Source organism: Triturus cristatus, chromosome 11, assembly GCF_964204655.1.
Source record: "Triturus cristatus chromosome 11, aTriCri1.1, whole genome shotgun sequence".
Lineage (NCBI taxonomy): Eukaryota > Metazoa > Chordata > Amphibia > Caudata > Salamandridae > Triturus > Triturus cristatus.
The window spans coordinates 977,580,969-977,600,445 of record NC_140594.1 but is presented as its reverse complement, the minus strand read 5'-3'; the positions used below and the strand labels follow the sequence as shown (position 1 = coordinate 977,600,445).

Sequence of the window (19,477 nt, the reverse complement as noted above, 5' to 3'; positions counted from 1 at the left end):
AGAGTGAGAATGGTAAATCTGAACCCCTCAAAGTACACCACTTTTCCCATTGTGTTTAAGTCTAGAGTGGGGATAATTTGTTTGTACCACTCCCCCCCCCCCAAATCAACAAATTTCAGCAATGTAGTGATATTTGGAGTGGGAATAATAAATCTGTCCCCTCGCCCTCCAAGTTTGTAGTACTTACCCCATGTTTGGAGTAGGAATAACCCCAAAATCCCAAAATGTCCTCAATGTGGTTATCCAAGGAGAGGGAATAGTACAACTAAACTCCTCAACATCCATCACTTTCCCCAATATGGTTGAAGTTAGAGCTGATGTACAAAATTGGATATTCGCAAAACTATAACACTTTCTTCAATGTGGGTATGTTTTTATTGGGAAAATTAAATGTGATATCAATAAATTGGTAGCATTTGTTTGTGCTTTTATTTTGTACATTAAAAAAAGTTCTACTTGTTAATTGTATAAATGGTTAGTTTCATTTTTAAAACAGTTTTTTAAAGCATTATTTTCTACATGTTATTGTTATGAATATTTTTTAAACATCTTATTTAACACATATAATTTTTACTGCCCATTGTTTTTCAGTCATTACAAAATATTTGAATTTGTTTTATTTCCAGGAAAAAAATATTTTAATTGTAATTACATATATGATACAGGTTTAGTGTACATATATTTTTATTTGTAATTATACATTTTGTATGGTGTGCAGTACTTTGTAATTAGCATGGGGTTGTTTACATTACTTACTTTTTAACATTTTTTTTACTTGATAATATGTTACAAGGTACTGCAAAAAAAGTTTATATATATTTATCATTGTCTTTTCTAACCTTAAGAACATTCACAGGTGCAGTGCATTGATCCATATCAAAATTACATTACAGAGGATAAAAAGCAATACTATCCCTCAATATTGGGAGATCAGTTGGATTATTGCCATCACCAACAAAGGAACTTATAAATAATATTTCTATGTGACCACAGTTTAGGATTGATTTCATCATTTACCCCAGATTCGTATATTTTTTGTGAGACCCACAGTCTTTGTATGCCAGCTCCTCTGCAGTAGGATATGTTAATTAGTTAAGAATGTAGCAGTAGATCGTATGTAAAATGCAAAGTTTAAATGTGTTTTGTATGTGTGTTAAATATGTTTCACACTGACTTTAATGCTTTTTGACTGTGATTTGGTTTGTACTTGTGTTGTAAGTGTTTGGGTGTGAGTTTGTTTTTTCCTTTTTAGAGTTTATTTTTAGATATAAAAAAGAAATTACTTACTTTTTAACCAAACCTATTTTTCACTTTTTACTTTTTGGTTTTTCAAGGGTATTTTGATTCCTCATTTTTAGAGTTTTAGATGGATTCCTTGGTTAATGGACATGTATTGGATGTTCTCTTTTTCTCTGCTTTATTTTGGGATTTTTATTTGTCTCTTTTGTTTATTAAAATAATTTTTTGGGATATTGTTTTTTGGGTCATCATTTCACTGATGAAGACCAGCTACAAAAATGTAAGTGTTTATTTATTTATTTGTATCATTAGGTAGGCAATGTTATCTTTTTTATCTTATGGTTGTTTATCTATTGTAAATATATTATCTTTGTTGCTACTATATTTTATAGGTGGTAGAACTGTCATTGTTTAGTTAAAATGATGCTGATTATTTTGCAATATTAATTTATATTTTTTAATATTTATTATGGTACATTTTAATTATGAATTTATTATGAATTTGAGTTTTTGTCTTTTTAAATATTTTTATTTTTGACTGCTATTTCAAATCTGCTTGTTTATTATCTAGAAATAAATGCTATTAATATATTAGGGTTTATGTTTTTGGGAGGGTAAATGGTGGTGTTATTTAGTAAGGTTTTAATATAGGTTAATTGCTACTAAGGGGCCGAGTCCGAGCCGGGTCGGAAGGGATCTGGCCGGAAAAACTACGAGCCGTACGCATCTTTTCCGACCAACTCGTACAGTTGTACGAGCGAGCCAGTACTATGCGGGCTACATGAAAATCACCGACCGAGTCATTTCCGGGTCGGAACCACTCCGTACGTCTCGGACACAAGCTAACCGTGGCGTGCAATGGATGCGATTCACGACCGAGCCAGTACGATGAACACGTCGGACAGCCTGTGCAAGCTGGAGTGTCTGGCTCGCAAAAGCTCCCGGAGTCGGACTTCGGGGGACAGCGTCGGACCCCCCGGCACCCGCAGCCGTATGACTCGCACACAGGGGGAGACACATGGGACTCCCCCAACCAGGCATGTAAGGCGCGGATGGCACCGACGTGTACCCACTGTAGGGGGCGCACTTGTTCGAGACGCACGCAATCAGTCAATGGGAGCGCATGTACGCATCGTACAACTGGCTCCCATTGACTTCTATTGGAGTCCGATCGAACCAAGTCCGATAGAATACATGCGCATCGTACTCGCTCGGTCGGACTGTAGGGGTCCGGCTCGGTCGAAAAACACTCCGGATCCGAATTGGTCGGAGTGCTTTCCGACCCAGATAGGAATCGGCCCCTTAGTCTAGATATGGTAGGCCTGGCTTGTTAGTAAAGAGTTTTAGTTTGAATGCTAGGAGTTCATGCATTTGATTTGTTTGTTTGGAGAACTCTGGTTTTAGTCAAATTTGGGATTATTCCATTCTTAGTTCTTGGTACCTTGTACTTTTTTAAATATGTCTAGGAATGATTTGAGTATAGTATGGTTTCTTCAAGTACTCCTTGGAATTAATTGTGCCACCCTCACACTGCATTATTTGCCTTTGCTTCTTGGGACATGGTGCTATCATAGACATTCCACCATAGAATGTGATACTTGGGGTAACATTTGTTGGCTGATTGGTGCAGGTGACCAACCCAAGTATGCTCAAAATAATCTATTAGTGAAGCTAGTTAGGTTTCATGTTGGTGGCAATAGGGGGATCAATTAGTAAGCCATGTTTAGTGACTTCTGTTACAGTGACATATGCTAAAGTTATTAGCTTTTTTATTTTTAGTGCACATTTTTGCTTACTTGCATATTCCGTGCTCAGGTGGTATTTCTGTATGTGCCTCCGTATATGCTCTGGTTAAAGTAATGGTTGCACCCCTTAATTGCAGTGTGTGGGTCGATTTTAAGTATGACTGAAATCAATATCTTTTCAAAATCTATGATGATTTTTGTGTGTTATTGTTGTTAGTTTGTTGTTTTATGTGTATTAGCATTGCATTGCAAGTTTCACTTTGGTTGTTAGGTAACAGTGAATGCACTAATGGGATCTTTATATTTTGATATTGACCATGCATTGCATTGTCTATATTTGACTGAATACTGGGTTGCAAGCCTGAAAGGTTCCATACATCATCCATGTGTTGCATTGAGCTAAGGCTAGTAAATTGTAATTGGTAGCTTAAATGATTAATTTGCATTATCATTGTGGTTTTCATATAGAAAAAGGTTTATTATGTAATATATGATTAATAGGTGTTGGGGTATGTCCATATCGTCATATTTTTAGGTTCTACTAGTGTTTTCCTGAATTTTCTACATTATCTGGCAATTAAATATTTTTTAGAGTTGATATGTTAGGGATTTGAGCTGTTAATTGTTCAGGAACACGTGGTGACATATATTTTAGTATCATCGCTGTTGGCCCTTGTGAGCTCTTTCAGATCCTTTAAAAGATTTCTGTCATTATATCAGTTATATTAGAGGATTGAGTATGTTCACTAACACTTCTATTTCATTTATGGTGGAATGCCTGCCATAGAATGCATTTAATAATATTTGGGTATTTCCAGTGTGTTTTCTCACTGGTGGGGATCTTCTTACAATAGTTATATCCTAGATAATTTATAAACACCTTCTTTTTTGGGGAATTGATGTATTTTGCTGTTTCTGACATTTTATCTGTTGCTTTTGAAGTATAGAAAATATATGTTAATTTTATAAACAAACAATTCCTGATGGCATTTTAACTTTAATATTGTTATATTGCAGGTGCATGCATGTTCTGAGAGTTGTATTTACTTTGTTCTAGTTGTAGGATTTTGCTTGGGACATTTGGTTGATGTTATTTTGGTCCAGTTTTCTTTTGTTGCAGTTTGTTGAGAGGAAAAGTGGATATTAGTTAGGGTTAGTTTTCTTTATTTTTTCAATATGATAAACCATTATTTTTTCTAGTTTGATTTTCATTTTGTGCTTCAGTACCATGCTTACTTTTGAGGAGGTCTTGTTTGAATTTCAAGTATTTTGGTGCCTGTGTTATTTATTTTTTCATATTAGCATTTTTTCCTTGTAAAGAGTGCATCTGTTATTTGGAGAAATAAATAAAACGTGCAAAGCTTCTTTTGGCATATATCCTTCAGCTCAAATCCTGATTTGTATTGGAAAGCAGTTGTAAAGTAGTTCTTTGAGCTACATTGTGGTACTTTGTGTCGAGGGGAGGGGGTTCACATGCAACAACGCATGGAGTTTTACAGAAAAACTTATCTACGAAAAAGATAGATAGGACTGTGTGCCAAAAATGTATACTTCCTTGAGGTAGGTGTAAAGTTTGAGTGTTATTTTTTAAAAAAAATTCCAACTTTGAATGTATGCCGACAGTACAGCACAGCGTAGCACACATACAAAATGGGAAAAGTGTCAAGCTATGTCTATGCTTAGTATTTTGTACTAGAAAGGTATCTTTCCAGTACAAAACCTATGCTTGACATCACACACTTGCCTTTTCACTACAAGGGGGTGTATATTGGATGTGTACATTGGCCCATGCCTGTCAAAAGTGCATCATTGCAGGGATAGAGCGATACAGCATCATCCCTTAGTAAAGATGGCTCTGTCTTGCTCTCTTCCTTTCTTGCAATGAAGTGCAGCAACTTTTGAAACTGAGCTGCATTCCTTGAAGTAAAGTATATCTGTCCATCTGCTTCTAAACATTACTTTCTCAAACCAGGCCAGTGTCAAAGCCAATGGGAGTGGGGGAGGATTAAAGTAGTCTGCAATGCTATTTTAGAGGCATATAATTAAATAATTGTGTCACGTACCTAATATTTACATAAAAAGTATCATGAAGCAGTGCTATCAATCTTGCATTCACCTTATGGTACAACTACTCCTTCTAGCCCACAGGAAGATCTCCACGGCCATTATAATATTAATGTGGTTTGGGAAGAAGGCTCTATGTAAAGATGGCCTTCATGGGTTGCAATTGGTTGTCTTTATAAATTCATAAAAATTAACTAGATTAGATGACAGATGTAAGTGTCTTGTGTGTGTTCTCTCCTTTTTAGTATGGTATTTACTGAAGCTTTGTGTAGTGATTTTAATACTTTTAATGAATTTTATTGAACATATGGAAAGAAAAATCTTTTTAATTTAAAGTTGGAGCTACATAAAACATCCTTTTATATTTCTTTCTGTGGCACTCTGCCTTTTCGAGACTGAGAAATTGTATGGGTAAAGTTAAATTCATATGATGTGTGTTATTGAATGAAATTCTTAATGTCTGCCAAGGGAATTATTTGTGATTATTAAGTCAATGTAAACATGGCCTTCATGTCATAGGTTCCATTGCATTGAGTCCCATCACAGGACTCGACAACAATAGTCATGATAAAAGGCCTGATTTAGAATGGAGAAAACAGTTGGCTGCCAGAGCAACTAGCACTCAAGTACAAGTTTCAAATTAAAGTCCAAGTTTCAGTCCTGAATTCTTTTGCATTCCCATTGGGGTGCCTGGTTTCAGGGCGTCGCCATGTTAATGGCAAAAGAAAAGCCCACCAGACATAAGTTCAACTCATCTGGCAGGCAGACCAGACACGGCTTTGGTGGTGCTGCGCTGGCGCAAAGCTGACGCAGCACTGCCAAAGTCATAATTTGGCCCTAAATCTATACCTTTTTAAAAATGTTTTTTGTTGATTGTTTTTGTTTTAACATATTGCATTTGTTTTTTAAAATGTTTGCTTTTAGGAGTGGGATATTGGGTCTATAGGAGAAGAGGAGGTAGAGTATTTTAAAATATTATATTTTTTGGGTTATATTTAAAATTGTTTTTGTGTTTTCCTATTTAATTTCTTTAATTCAATTATAAGAAATAATTTTATGTTAAATTATATTGTTAGTTTTTCAATTTATTTGTTTTTTATTCACATAAGTACACATAATTATATGTAATGCTTTATCAAATTTTACCTTGATACTGTTATATTTTACGAAATGTATATTGTGGTTGTTTGGTATCCAAATGTATAAATCATTTTTGGTTCCTAATAATTCTAAAATATTTTCTGCTTTGAAATTAATTAAAATAATTAAATTTAACTAATTTTAAAACATTTATTGATTTTTAATTAAGGTGCTCTTGTAATTTGTGAATTTTGTTACAATGGGGGGGGTTAAATTGAAATGATTTAATTTTGAAATTTAAAATATGACATTTCTTTTAGTTTTTTAAATAACTTCTTGATTATTTTCTATATTGTTAATTAATAGTAGTTTTTGATTTTAAAATTATTATGAATATTTGCTATTTTATTCTAAAACACAATCATGGTTGTACTATCAATTTACTTTTTATATTCAGGGGCTAATTTGTTTTAATAAATAAAAATGATTTTTGTATGCATTCTTTTATACATTTGTGCTGGCCATTATTTTAAAATCTAATAGTGCAGCATTTTCCCTAATGTCTATAACTTTGGAGGGGGAATAATCAATTTGAATTCCCTAAAGAGCCACACTTTCCATAAAGTGGTTAATTTTCTAGTTGGAATAGTAAATCTGTTCTCCAACCCACAAAGTTCAATACTTTTCACAATGTGGTGAGGTTTGGAGTGGAAATAATAAATCTGAAACCCCTAAAAGTACAACATGTTCCACAATATGGTTATGTTTGGAGTGGGAATAGTAAATAAGAGCCCCCCCGAAAGTCCAACATTTTTTTCAAAGTGTTTAAGTTTAGAGTGAGAATGGTAAATCTGAACCCCTCAAAGTACACCACTTTTCCCATTGTGTTTAAGTCTAGAGTGGGGATAATTTGTTTGTACCACTCCCCCCCCCCCAAATCAACAAATTTCAGCAATGTAGTGATATTTGGAGTGGGAATAATAAATCTGTCCCCTCGCCCTCCAAGTTTGTATTACTTACCCCATGTTTGGAGTAGGAATAACCCCAAAATCCCAAAATGTCCTCAATGTGGTTATCCATGGAGAGGGAATAGTACAACTAAACTCCTCAACATCCATCACTTTCCCCAATATGGTTGAAGTTAGAGCTGATGTACAAAATTGGATATTCGCAAAACTATAACACTTTCTTCAATGTGGGTACGTTTTTATTGGGAAAATTAAATGTGATATCAATAAATTGGTAGCATTTGTTTGTGCTTTTATTTTGTACATTAAAAAAAGTTCTACTTGTTAATAGTATAAATGGTTAGTTTCATTTTTAAAACAGTTTTTTAAAGCATTATTTTCTACATGTTATTGTTATGAATATTTTTTAAACATCTTATTTAACACATATAATTTTTACTGCCCATTGTTTTTCAGTCATTACAAAATATTTGAATTTGTTTTATTTCCAGGAAAAAAATATTTTAATTGTAATTACATATATGATACAGGTTTAGTGTACATATATTTTTATTTGTAATTATACATTTTGTATGGTGTGCAGTACTTTGTAATTAGCATGGGGTTGTTTACATTACTTACTTTTTAACATTTTTTTTACTTGATAATATGTTACAAGGTACTGCAAAAAAAGTTTATATATATTTATCATTGTCTTTTCTAACCTTAAGAACATTCACAGGTGCAGTGCATTGATCCATATCAAAATTACATTACAGAGGATAAAAAGCAATACTATCCCTCAATATTGGGAGATCAGTTGGATTATTGCCATCACCAACAAAGGAACTTATAAATAATATTTCTATGTGACCACAGTTTAGGATTGATTTCATCATTTACCCCAGATTCGTATATTTTTTGTGAGACCCACAGTCTTTGTATGCCAGCTCCTCTGCAGTAGGATATGTTAATTAGTTAAGAATGTAGCAGTAGATCGTATGTAAAATGCAAAGTTTAAATGTGTTTTGTATGTGTGTTAAATATGTTTCACACTGACTTTAATGCTTTTTGACTGTGCTTTGGTTTGTACTTGTGTTGTAAGTGTTTGGGTGTGAGTTTGTTTTTTCCTTTTTAGAGTTTATTTTTAGATATAAAAAAGAAATTACTTACTTTTTAACCAAACCTATTTTTCACTTTTTACTTTTTGGTTTTTCAAGGGTATTTTGTTTCCTCATTTTTAGAGTTTTAGATGGATTCCTTGGTTAATGGACATGTATTGGATGTTCTCTTTTTCTCTGCTTTATTTTGGGATTTTTATTTGTCTCTTTTGTTTATTAAAATAATTTTTTGGGATATTGTTTTTTGGGTCATCATTTCACTGATGAAGACCAGCTACAAAAATGTAAGTGTTTTTTTATTTATTTGTATCATTAGGTAGGCAATGTTATCTTTTTTATCTTATGGTTGTTTATCTATTGTAAATATATTATCTTTTTTGCTACTATATTTTATAGGTGGTAGAACTGTCATTGTTTAGTTAAAATGATGCTGATTATTTTGCAATATTAATTTATATTTTTTAATATTTATTATGGTACATTTTAATTATGAATTTATTATGAATTTGAGTTTTTGTCTTTTTAAATATTTTTATTTTTGACTGCTATTTCAAATCTGCTTGTTTATTATCTAGAAATAAATGCTATTAATATATTAGGGTTTATGTTTTTGGGAGGGTAAATGGTGGTGTTATTTAGTAAGGTTTTAATATAGGTTAATTGCTACTAAGGGGCCGAGTCCGAGCCGGGTCGGAAGGGCACCGAACGCGATCTGGCCGGAAAAACTACGAGCCGTACGCATCTTTTCCGACCAACTCGTACAGTTGTACGAGCGAGCCAGTACTATGCGGGCTACATGAAAATCACCGACCGAGTCATTTCCGGGTCGGAACCACTCCGTACGTCTCGGACACAAGCTAACCGTGGTGTGCAATGGATGCGATTCACGACCGAGCCAGTACGATGAACACGTCGGACAGCCTGTGCAAGCTGGAGTGTCTGGCTCGCAAAAGCTCCCGGAGTCGGACTTCGGGGGACAGCGTCGGACCCCCCGGCACCCGCAGCCATATGACTCGCACACAGGGGGAGACACATGGGACTCCCCCAACCAGGCATGTAAGGCGCGGATGGCACCGACGTGTACCCACTGTAGGGGGCGCACTTGTTCGAGACGCACGCAATCAGTCAATGGGAGCGCATGTACGCATCGTACAACTGGCTCCCATTGACTTCTATTGGAGTCCGATCGAACCGAGTCCGATAGAATACATGCGCATCGTACTCGCTCGGTCGGACTGTAGGGGTCCGGCTCGGTCGAAAAACACTCCGGATCCGAATTGGTCGGAGTGCTTTCCGACCCAGATAGGAATCGGCCCCTTAGTCTAGATATGGTAGGCCTGGCTTGTTAGTAAAGAGTTTTAGTTTGAATGCTAGGAGTTCATGCATTTGATTTGTTTGTTTGGAGAACTCTGGTTTTAGTCAAATTTGGGATTATTCCATTCTTAGTTCTTGGTACCTTGTACTTTTTTAAATATGTCTAGGAATGATTTGAGTATAGTATGGTTTCTTCAAGTACTCCTTGGAATTAATTGTGCCACCCTCACACTGCATTATTTGCCTTTGCTTCTTGGGACATGGTGCTATCATAGACATTCCACCATAGAATGTGATACTTGGGGTAACATTTGTTGGCTGATTGGTGCAGGTGACCAACCCAAGTATGCTCAAAATAATCTATTAGTGAAGCTAGTTAGGTTTCATGTTGGTGGCAATAGGGGGATCAATTAGTAAGCCATGTTTAGTGACTTCTGTTACAGTGACATATGCTAAAGTTATTAGCTTTTTTATTTTTAGTGCACATTTTTGCTTACTTGCATATTCCGTGCTCAGGTGGTATTTCTGTATGTGCCTCCGTATATGCTCTGGTTAAAGTAATGGTTGCACCCCTTAATTGCAGTGTGTGGGTCGATTTTAAGTATGACTGAAATCAATATCTTTTCAAAATCTATGATGATTTTTGTGTGTTATTGTTGTTAGTTTGTTGTTTTATGTGTATTAGCATTGCATTGCAAGTTTCACTTTGGTTGTTAGGTAACAGTGAATGCACTAATGGGATCTTTATATATTGATATTGACCATGCATTGCATTGTCTATATTTGACTGAATACTGGGTTGCAAGCCTGAAAGGTTCCATCCATCATCCATGTGTTGCATTGAGCTAAGGCTAGTAAATTGTAATTGGTAGCTTAAATGATTAATTTGCATTATCATTGTGGTTTTCATATAGAAAAAGGTTTATTATGTAATATATGATTAATAGGTGTTGGGGTATGTCCATATCGTCATATTTTTAGGTTCTACTAGTGTTTTCCTGAATTTTCTACATTATATGGCAATTAAATATTTTTTAGAGTTGATATGTTAGGGATTTGAGCTGTTAATTGTTCAGGAACACGTGGTGACATATATTTTAGTATCATCGCTGTTGGCCCTTGTGAGCTCTTTCAGATCCTTTAAAAGATTTCTGTCATTATATCAGTTATATTAGAGGATTGAGTATGTTCACTAACACTTCTATTTCATTTATGGTGGAATGCCTGCCATAGAATGCATTTAATAATATTTGGGTATTTCCAGTGTGTTTTCTCACTGGTGGGGATCTTCTTACAATAGTTATATCCTAGATAATTTATAAACACCTTCTTTTTTGGGGGTTTGATGTATTTTGCTGTTTCTGACATTTTATCTGTTGCTTTTGAAGTATAGAAAATATATGTTAATTTTATAAACAAACAATTCCTGATGGCATTTTAACTTTAATATTGTTATATTGCAGGTGCATGCATGTTCTGAGAGTTGTATTTACTTTGTTCTAGTTGTAGGATTTTGCTTGGGACATTTGGTTGATGTTATTTTGGTCCAGTTTTCTTTTGTTGCAGTTTGTTGAGAGGAAAAGTGGATATTAGTTAGGGTTAGTTTTCTTTATTTTTTCAATATGATAAACCATTATTTTTTCTAGTTTGATTTTCATTTTGTGCTTCAGTACCATGCTTACTTTTGAGGAGGTCTTGTTTGAATTTCAAGTATTTTGGTGCCTGTGTTATTTATTTTTTCATATTAGCATTTTTTCCTTGTAAAGAGTGCATCTGTTATTTGGAGAAATAAATAAAACGTATAGCAAGGGTTTAATTACTTGTTATCTTAACATACTTATAGTTAATAATTAATTTTGTTCACTGTAATTCATTGTCAAACTTTTATTGTTGTATTTAGTATTTTTTTGAAGTGCAGAAGTCTTTTTGGAATCTGGCCGAGTGGCACTATTCTGCTCTAACTCTTTTTAGGAATCATTTTATTTGTGTTTTTGTAGATGTTTATAGTATTTATTAATTGGAAACTGTTTCTATTTGTTAACTGTTTTTAATTTTAATATGATTGGTTGGTTGGAGACTAGATTGATTTTTTTGCACCATTTATGGCAAATGCTAGTTAGTATTTTGGGAATTTATTTAATGTGTATTTATTTTATTTTGACATATTTCTATGTATGTGTGTACATTTAGGTGCCGATTCCGATCCAGTAAAAAGGCCCTACGAATCGTCGTACGGAGCGTTTTCTCCATACGACGCGTACCCGGTAAACTGTCATTACAACCCAGGAAGTACGATTCGTACAGAAAGGCGATTTCCGTACGAATAGTAGAAAAGACCGTATGGGGGAAATTACCTTACGAATCATCACCGGAACAGCCTGTATGCGCCGTCCGTACGAATGTAAGCAGCGTTTTACGGACCAGCAAGTACGATCCGTCCCTACGGCACTCCGTAGGGCTCTTTTTTTACGGGAGCCAAAAAATGCCGTAAAAGGGGTACGAGTCGTACAGGCCCCCCCACCCCAGCCCCGTATGGCGCGTACATACGGGGTTGGGGTGGGGGTACGGCATGTACATACGGGGCTGAGGGTACGGCGCGTACATACGGGGCTGGGGTGGGGGTACGGCGCGTACATACGGGGCTGGGGTGGGGGTACGGCGCGTACATACAGGGCTGGGGTGGGGGTACGGCACGTACATACGGGGCTGGGGTGGGGGTACGGCGCGTACATACGGGGCTGGGGTGGGGGGGCGGTACGACTCGTACGCCGGGCACAAGTGTACCCGGGGTAGGGGTCGTACACAGTTCGCTCCGTACGGGACGTTTTCCATATGCTTGTGCATTCGGAACGCCGGTACGGATCGGACTTGTGCACTCGGACTTCAGTTTTACGACTCGTACGTAAAACTGTCCGGGGACGTCTCATAGACTTTTCCCGAGGCGATTCATATGTATTTTTCCCGTACGAATCGTACTTCACCGTTTGTACGGTACTTGTACGATTCGTACGTAAAAAAATACGGATACGAGTCGTACGGGAAAAAAAATACAGGATCGGAATCGGCCCCTTAATGTTATATTATGTACCTATTTTGTAATAAAGTTTATCTTCTACTGTTCAATGTTTTGGTATTCATCATTTTTGTTGCTTTGTTGGATGTAATGTGTAGGCAATATTTGTTACTCTTTTTTTTTTCTTTACGATATTGGGGCTTATTACGATGCTGGTTGGAAAGCAAACCAACCAACTCCTTTTTTTGTTGTTGTTTTGTTTGTTGCATATTTATATAGCGTGAACTCGACCCGAAGGTATTGGAGCGCTTTACATAGCACCGTATTTACATTACACATTCAGGCATGGGGAGATTAAGTGATTTACCCAGAATCACAGGATGTGGACGCGACCTCGAGGCTCGAACCCTGGTTTCCTGCACCAGAGGCGGCAGCGCAGCCGACAGACCACATCCTCTCCCCTTGTTGGATTCAGTTCCGACCAACTCCCGTTCAGCGAGTCTGCAAGACCGATTATGATGCTTTCCAACACCGTTCGGAAAGCCTCCCACTGACTTCAATGGGAGCCTATGTTCCGACCGACAACGCAGGCTCCCATTGAAAAAAGGGGTGGTTGTGGAAAACCTTGCGCCCTGTGGCGGGCACCCCATGGTGCCTGCCAAAATTTGCATGGTTTTACAGGAGAGTTCCATGGGTACGCCCACAGCCCACAACCAGGGGCCTCAGGATGAAAGGGCACCTGCTACGGGCCCCCCAAGTCAGTTTCTGACAGCCTTTTCATGTAGGACAGACCGAATTAGAAAGGCTGTCTGAATCTGACATCGTAATACATCGGTCGGAAACGTGGTCCATAGAGCTGTACGATACGGCTTTGCCTGACTAGGAGTCTCCAAATGCCGGTCGGAAGTGATTCGGAATGACTGAATAGTTTCCTTTCTGACCGAGAACATCGTAATAGGTCGGTCGGAAATGTTTCCAACCGAGTCTGGTGAATAGGTTCTGACATGGTTTAGGGGAACCCGACTGCCGTTCGGAGGCTTTCCAACCGACATAGTAATGAGCCCCATTGTTGTATGTTAGGAATTTTCTCTGTAATATTTTTGTCATTAACAATTTGTGTGTTTACTGTTCTGGTATAGGATCACAACATTTATGGTTTCTGTGCATATTGATATTGGTTTTAAATGATGTAGTGTAAGACAACCCTCACTGAAAGATACACAGCAAATTTCTAAGTTAATTGATGTTTGCTTTAGTATATTTAAGAGCCCATAGTTGTCAAGTTCTTCTAATATTTATTAGAAATGACATCATACCAATGAAATGAATAGGCATCATTAAACACATTCATTGCAACTGACAGAAGCATTAAAATGGTTCACAGCAATTACTGGCAATAAAAAACATTTTTAAATAAAGCACTGTAAATCAGAATACCATGTGTCAGAGTATTTCTTTATACTCATAAGGCAACCTAAAATGTGGCCATAGGACCACGTGTCCCTTCACTCCCAAGCTGAAGAGGAGAAACATCCAGGGTTAGGAATCCTGCCTAAAATGTGTTTTTTTTCTTCTGGGGTCCATCATTTCATTGACCCCATAAACAATTGTGTACGTGTTACTGGTAGGGGTTGCTCTGCCTCCTGCATCCACAGTGACACTTTGTAGTCACATTGGTAGTATCCCTGTCCCTTTTTGGGGTGCCACAGAGAGTCACAGAATGTAATGAAGCCCCTTGCGAGGCATACTGGGGAGGATTCCTCACCAGGAGCTGTACAAGTTATTTGAGCAAATGTTCCTGCTTTGTTGGCTTGAGGTGGCTTCATGCCACAAGCAGTTTCTCTTTTCCATTTTTTTTATTTCTACAGATGCAGTATTTCTGCTCTGTGGCTGGCTCCTCTGTTCAGCAAAATTCTCTGTGCTGTCACAGGAGCCAGCATGTTTCTTCTCCCACCCACTTTCTGCATAGACAGGAATCTGATGACTGATGAGCCTGCCACCTCCAGATACAGACACAGGGGAGTAGAGAGAACTCTGGTGATGCTCCTGAGGTTTCAGCTTGCCCCAGGGGGCATCCTGCTTGAATCTTTGGTGCCAGGGGATGGATTTCCACAAGACGATAATGTCTGTGCTGTGCTCCAGGGTATTGGGACCCTGGTGCTGCATGAAAGTCAGGAATGGGTGAGCCACACATGGTACCTATCCCCGAAGTGAAGATAAACACAGTCATGCTGACCCCTGTGCTTTGGCCCATCATTGGTGCAATTTAGAATGTAGCACCAGAGCAACACATTGGTTTTAGGCAGATTAAAATGGGCAAACTTCCAATGTGTATAACTCACGCCCTGTTAACCCAATTTTCCTGTCCTTAGTCAGTAAGTCAAAAATCTTTTTATTCAGTTTATATAAACTATACAGGCGCAATAAACATCAAACAATAAAACCATGTTAAAAACCAAATTATTGAGTTGAGATACAAATAAAATAAGAACTGTGCAAAATGATTTATACAACACACATTCATGGACTGATAATAATTCATTAAAAGCCTCAGTATGACTGCCTCTCTCAAGAAATCAGCAATGGAAAAACAGAAGTGATCTGTAGATAGCAAAGATTAATGCAGGTCTCTCTCGGTAACATTTAAACCCTTTAAAAGTGGGACTATAAATTTGGTACACAAATGACAATAAAACATACAGAAAAAACATAAAGTGCAATAGGCCCTTAGCAAAAATTAAAATCCCACCTGCAAGGGGGCAAACTACTGACCTGGTACCAACCTCTCAGCACCGCCAGTAAGCAATGAATCATATTTGGCCAAGTCTGGCCAAGAGATATTTCTGGATGGTACTGTGCACCATGATCAGATAGGACTCCATATGTAGGGTAGATTTTAGGAGTGTGTGAGAATGAACCATGGGCTTCTCTGGTTTTCCATCTACCTTCTGTCTTTTCTGTAAGTCAAAAAGGTAGATTTAGAGCACTTCAAGTCTATTCTATTAAGCGTTTGGGATTTTGAAATAGGTTAGGACGCCCAGGAGAACAAAACATGAATTTAACATAGCTCAACCATTTGATCCAGCGTACTCCATCCGATTTTAAACAGTCCCTTAAAGTATATTTATTATGAGAGGGACCTCTTGACACCCAAGTCAATAACCATCTAAGTGAGGATTGGAGAGTGAGGACATCCAATATACAACCTATTCCAATTTCCTTGTGATCTATATAGCCTGAAGTACTCTGAGGCAGAGAGAGGAAAGGCCTAAAAGAACTTTCTACTATTCGCAGGGTATGAGTATCATCATAGCCCCAGATTTGACTTCCATAAGCAGCGGCTGAGATAGATTTAGCTTGATAAATCTTAAGAATAGTAGGGAGTTATTTAGTGCCTGGCCTAGATATGAAATCAGAAACTGATGCAATGGATTTAATCAATGAGAGCTTTTTGATAGATAAAGTGGTAGACCAGGATCCTTTCTGATCAGATTGAACCCCCAAATAGGGGAACACATGCACCCCCCTGATTTCACTGCCCAGTAAGTAGTGCCGGCAAGAGTTCATATGTTTGGGGCTCACGGTTGTAATATGGGATTTGTTAGAGTTAATGGACAGATCCAAGGAGGTAATAAATTCTTCAAAAGAATGCAATATACATTTTAAACCAAGAGATGTGTGGGCTAGGAGGACCAGAATTGGCCTACCGCCCACTATGGGCAGACCCACAGGCCCTGGGGTAAAACCATTTTCAGTTGGTTGATATAAAGTATGATCATAAAAAGGAGCATGAATACACTATTGACTGGCCTCTCTCTCCATCCGAAAGAACACAGTGCCTTGTTTACTCATGTCATATCTCAAAGAGAAGGGCATGTCCATGTGCAAGTGTCTTAGAAAAAGGACAGCATCAACATTCACCCCATCAATATCAAGAGGGACCAAAGTTTGTCCCTGTTGACTCAATCATACGCAGATGTGAGGTCCGTGAAAGCCATATGCAAAGTTCCCCACTTAGCAGCAACATATTTGTTTATAAGTTCAAACAGGTGCTTCATCCAGGTCTAAAAATATATTGCACGTCTGAAAGAGTCCAATTGTCTTCAACCCAGGTTGAGAGCCCAGTCAGAATCACCTGATTGTACTCTTTGATTACTGAGTCAATTAACGAAATAGGTCTATATGTCACCCCATCCACCTTTTTAAAAATAGGCACTATGATGGACTGAGACCAAGATCTGGAAAGGCCATTCCTGACTGCGGATTGAGGACCTAGGTGAGTAATGGGGCCCACATCATGGGTTCTAAGAGATACAGGTCAGCTGTCACACCATCTGGACTGGGAGCCTAATTCTTTTCTGACAAGAGAAGGGCCTCAGAAACTTCCTCTACAGAGAATACAATATATAAAACACCCTCCAGAGGTCCTGGTTCTGACTTGGGGATATGGGTGCACCTGCAACCATAGGCTCCTTTGAAATGATTGATCCAATCGTCAAGCGAGATGTTGCAGCGTATGGTGTATCCATTATTGTGCGTGAATAAAGGGCAATTAACAAACCAGCAAGTAGCTCTTTGGGAAAATGTGTAAGCTTGGAGGAGTTGGTCACATGCTGTCTCTTTCAAGACTCCTCCGCCAAATGGTCGTTCAATAGGCCAGCCGGCAAATAACGACCCGGTGTCTATCACTAGAATGCAATCTTAAAGACTTCTCTAGATATCTATGGGCCATTGAGCACATGCTGTCAAACCACCTTGGGTGGCGGGGCGGCGAGTGTAAGACTTTGCTCATTAATACAGAACGCACTTTGCAACAAATATTTCTATAAGCGGTTACAATGTAATCATCACTAGACCCCTCATGAAGACACTTTTTAAAATCCATAAGACAAGAGGCAAACAAAATTCATGGATTATTTTGGACCTCTTCAGCCTACACCCTTGATCCGTAGGAGCTATGAGTACATCCGCCAAGCTACCTAGCTTCTGATGAGCACTTTGAGCATCTTAGCAAAAGAGATAAAGAGATGTGTTTACTAAGCCCTTGCTCTAGGACTGTAAAGTGTGTTGATAAATATTAATGGGACCTGGGGGGAAGAGGTAAAAATACAATCAATTGTTGTGAATAAACCTCTCCTGATAAAAGTAGGATTTGTAAAAGGGAACAATCTGCAGGACTCTTTCTGATGGTGTACTTCAAGTTAAATTCATTCAGGATTAAATTAAGGAATTCACCATCTGTGGAATGCTCCTTAAGCGGAGCATCCATCATGGCCCCATCCATCCCAGAACCAAAAGGGCAATCTTTCACCCACGAAGGTGTAAGGTAAAATAGCAGACTAAAACCACAAGGGTAAATACAGTGAATTAATCTTTACAATGCTCTAGGAAAGTCCATAAGGCCATCAAGTGATCTGTCCTTTTGCTTGCTATATGAGTGGGTTTATAAAAATGTATCATCAACAATCTATTGGATTTCAAAAACTGCAATAGAACAGCTAAGATGCAAGGTGAGTCTGTGTCCCGTCCCATGTTTCAATAGTGATTAACCCACCTTTCAGCATGCCCAGATGTGACAGGGATGCCTGACATGAAGAAAGCTTTATCAACAGCCCTAAGGGTGTTTTCAAATGATGCTAAACGTTTCAATAAAGTTAAGGCAGGAAGTGTAATGCTTCTTAGAATTTAGGTCCGTAATATTCCAGCAAATGTTGTTGGTCAAAAATAGTATAAGAGTCCTTGTTAATACAGGTTTAAGAGGGCTGAGCAATAGGTAAAAAGAGAAAGGAGGCAGAATAGCAATCCTGACTGTGCATGGAGGATAATGGCTCAAATGGGTTAGATGCAGGAATATTACAAAGAATATCAGAGACTGTCAGAATCAGAATCAGAATCAGAATAGGGCCCTAACCGAGAGGGAACTCAGTGAAACAAGCGTGGTACTGGAAGATAGAAGAACCCAAGTGGGCGAACTTGTATAAGTGACCAATCATCTGGGTGCCATAGAGATGTTTCAGTAGAAAGCCAACTAACTCAGTGCGATCTAAAGTAACAACCACTCAATCCTAATCGAAACCTTCTGGCTTTCACCCATCCAGGCAACAAGCCTCGCCATCTTCACATGGGTAAACAATGAAGAAGGGTTAACCTTCACGCACCCATTACATTCATGGATTCTTTATTGAGTAATTGTTGTGTGGATTCATACACTCCTTCTTTAAGCTGAGGTACATTCACCAGCACTATGGTATAATGTGTTGCATGAGGGGCAGCACTGATTTAAAAGGTTGTCTGCGTGGTTCGGTGCTATATTTGATAGTGCTGGGTGTACCCTTGGGGACCTGTCTTGCTTAAAACAGATTGAGGGGGATGAACTAAAAATCCTCGACCCACGAGAAAAGAACTCCAAAATTGGGATATAAGGGCAGACCTTGTGGCATAGTTTCAATGTTGCCCCATTCTGATGTGTAAATTGCACCAGTCTTCCAGGGCGATACACCGAGGTCCAATTCAATGATTCACCTTTGAGACAAGTGTGGCATTCTTAAGAGAGTCAACATAGGGTTTTTCATTCAGGTACTGCTTCATCAGGATTAAAATAAGGAATTCACCATCTGTGGAATGCTCCTTAAACGGAGCATCCATCATGACCCCATCCATCCCAGAACCAAAAGGGCAATCTTTCACCCACGAAGGTGTAAGGTAAAATAGCAGACTAAAACCACAAGGGTAAATACAGTGAATTAATCTTTACAATGCTCTAGGAAAGTCCATAAGGCCATCAAGTGATCTGTCCTTTTGCTATATGAGGGGGATTATAAAAATGTATCATTAACAATCTATTGGATTTCAAAAACTGCAATAGAACAGCTAAGATGCAAGGTGAGCCTGTGTCCCTTCCCATGTTTCAATAGTGATTAACCCTCCTTTCAGCATGCCCAGATGTGACAGGGA

At 38.0% G+C, this 19,477-nt stretch overlaps 1 long non-coding RNA gene across 3 annotated transcripts in view; it reads right to left on the bottom strand.

Moving 5' to 3' along the window:
* LOC146785777 (uncharacterized) overlaps positions 1 to 19,477 on the bottom strand; it is a 247,504-nt gene that overhangs the window by 28,317 nt on the left and 199,710 nt on the right. Inside the window, exon 1 of one of the 3 annotated variants that reach the window (XR_014970478.1) lies at positions 15,296 to 15,477. The exons of the other annotated variants lie outside the window; for them this stretch is intronic. This is a non-coding gene — a long non-coding RNA (uncharacterized LOC146785777). Of the gene's footprint in view, positions 1 to 15,295; positions 15,478 to 19,477 lie in introns of those variants that run through there. 3 annotated transcript variants of the gene reach the window in all.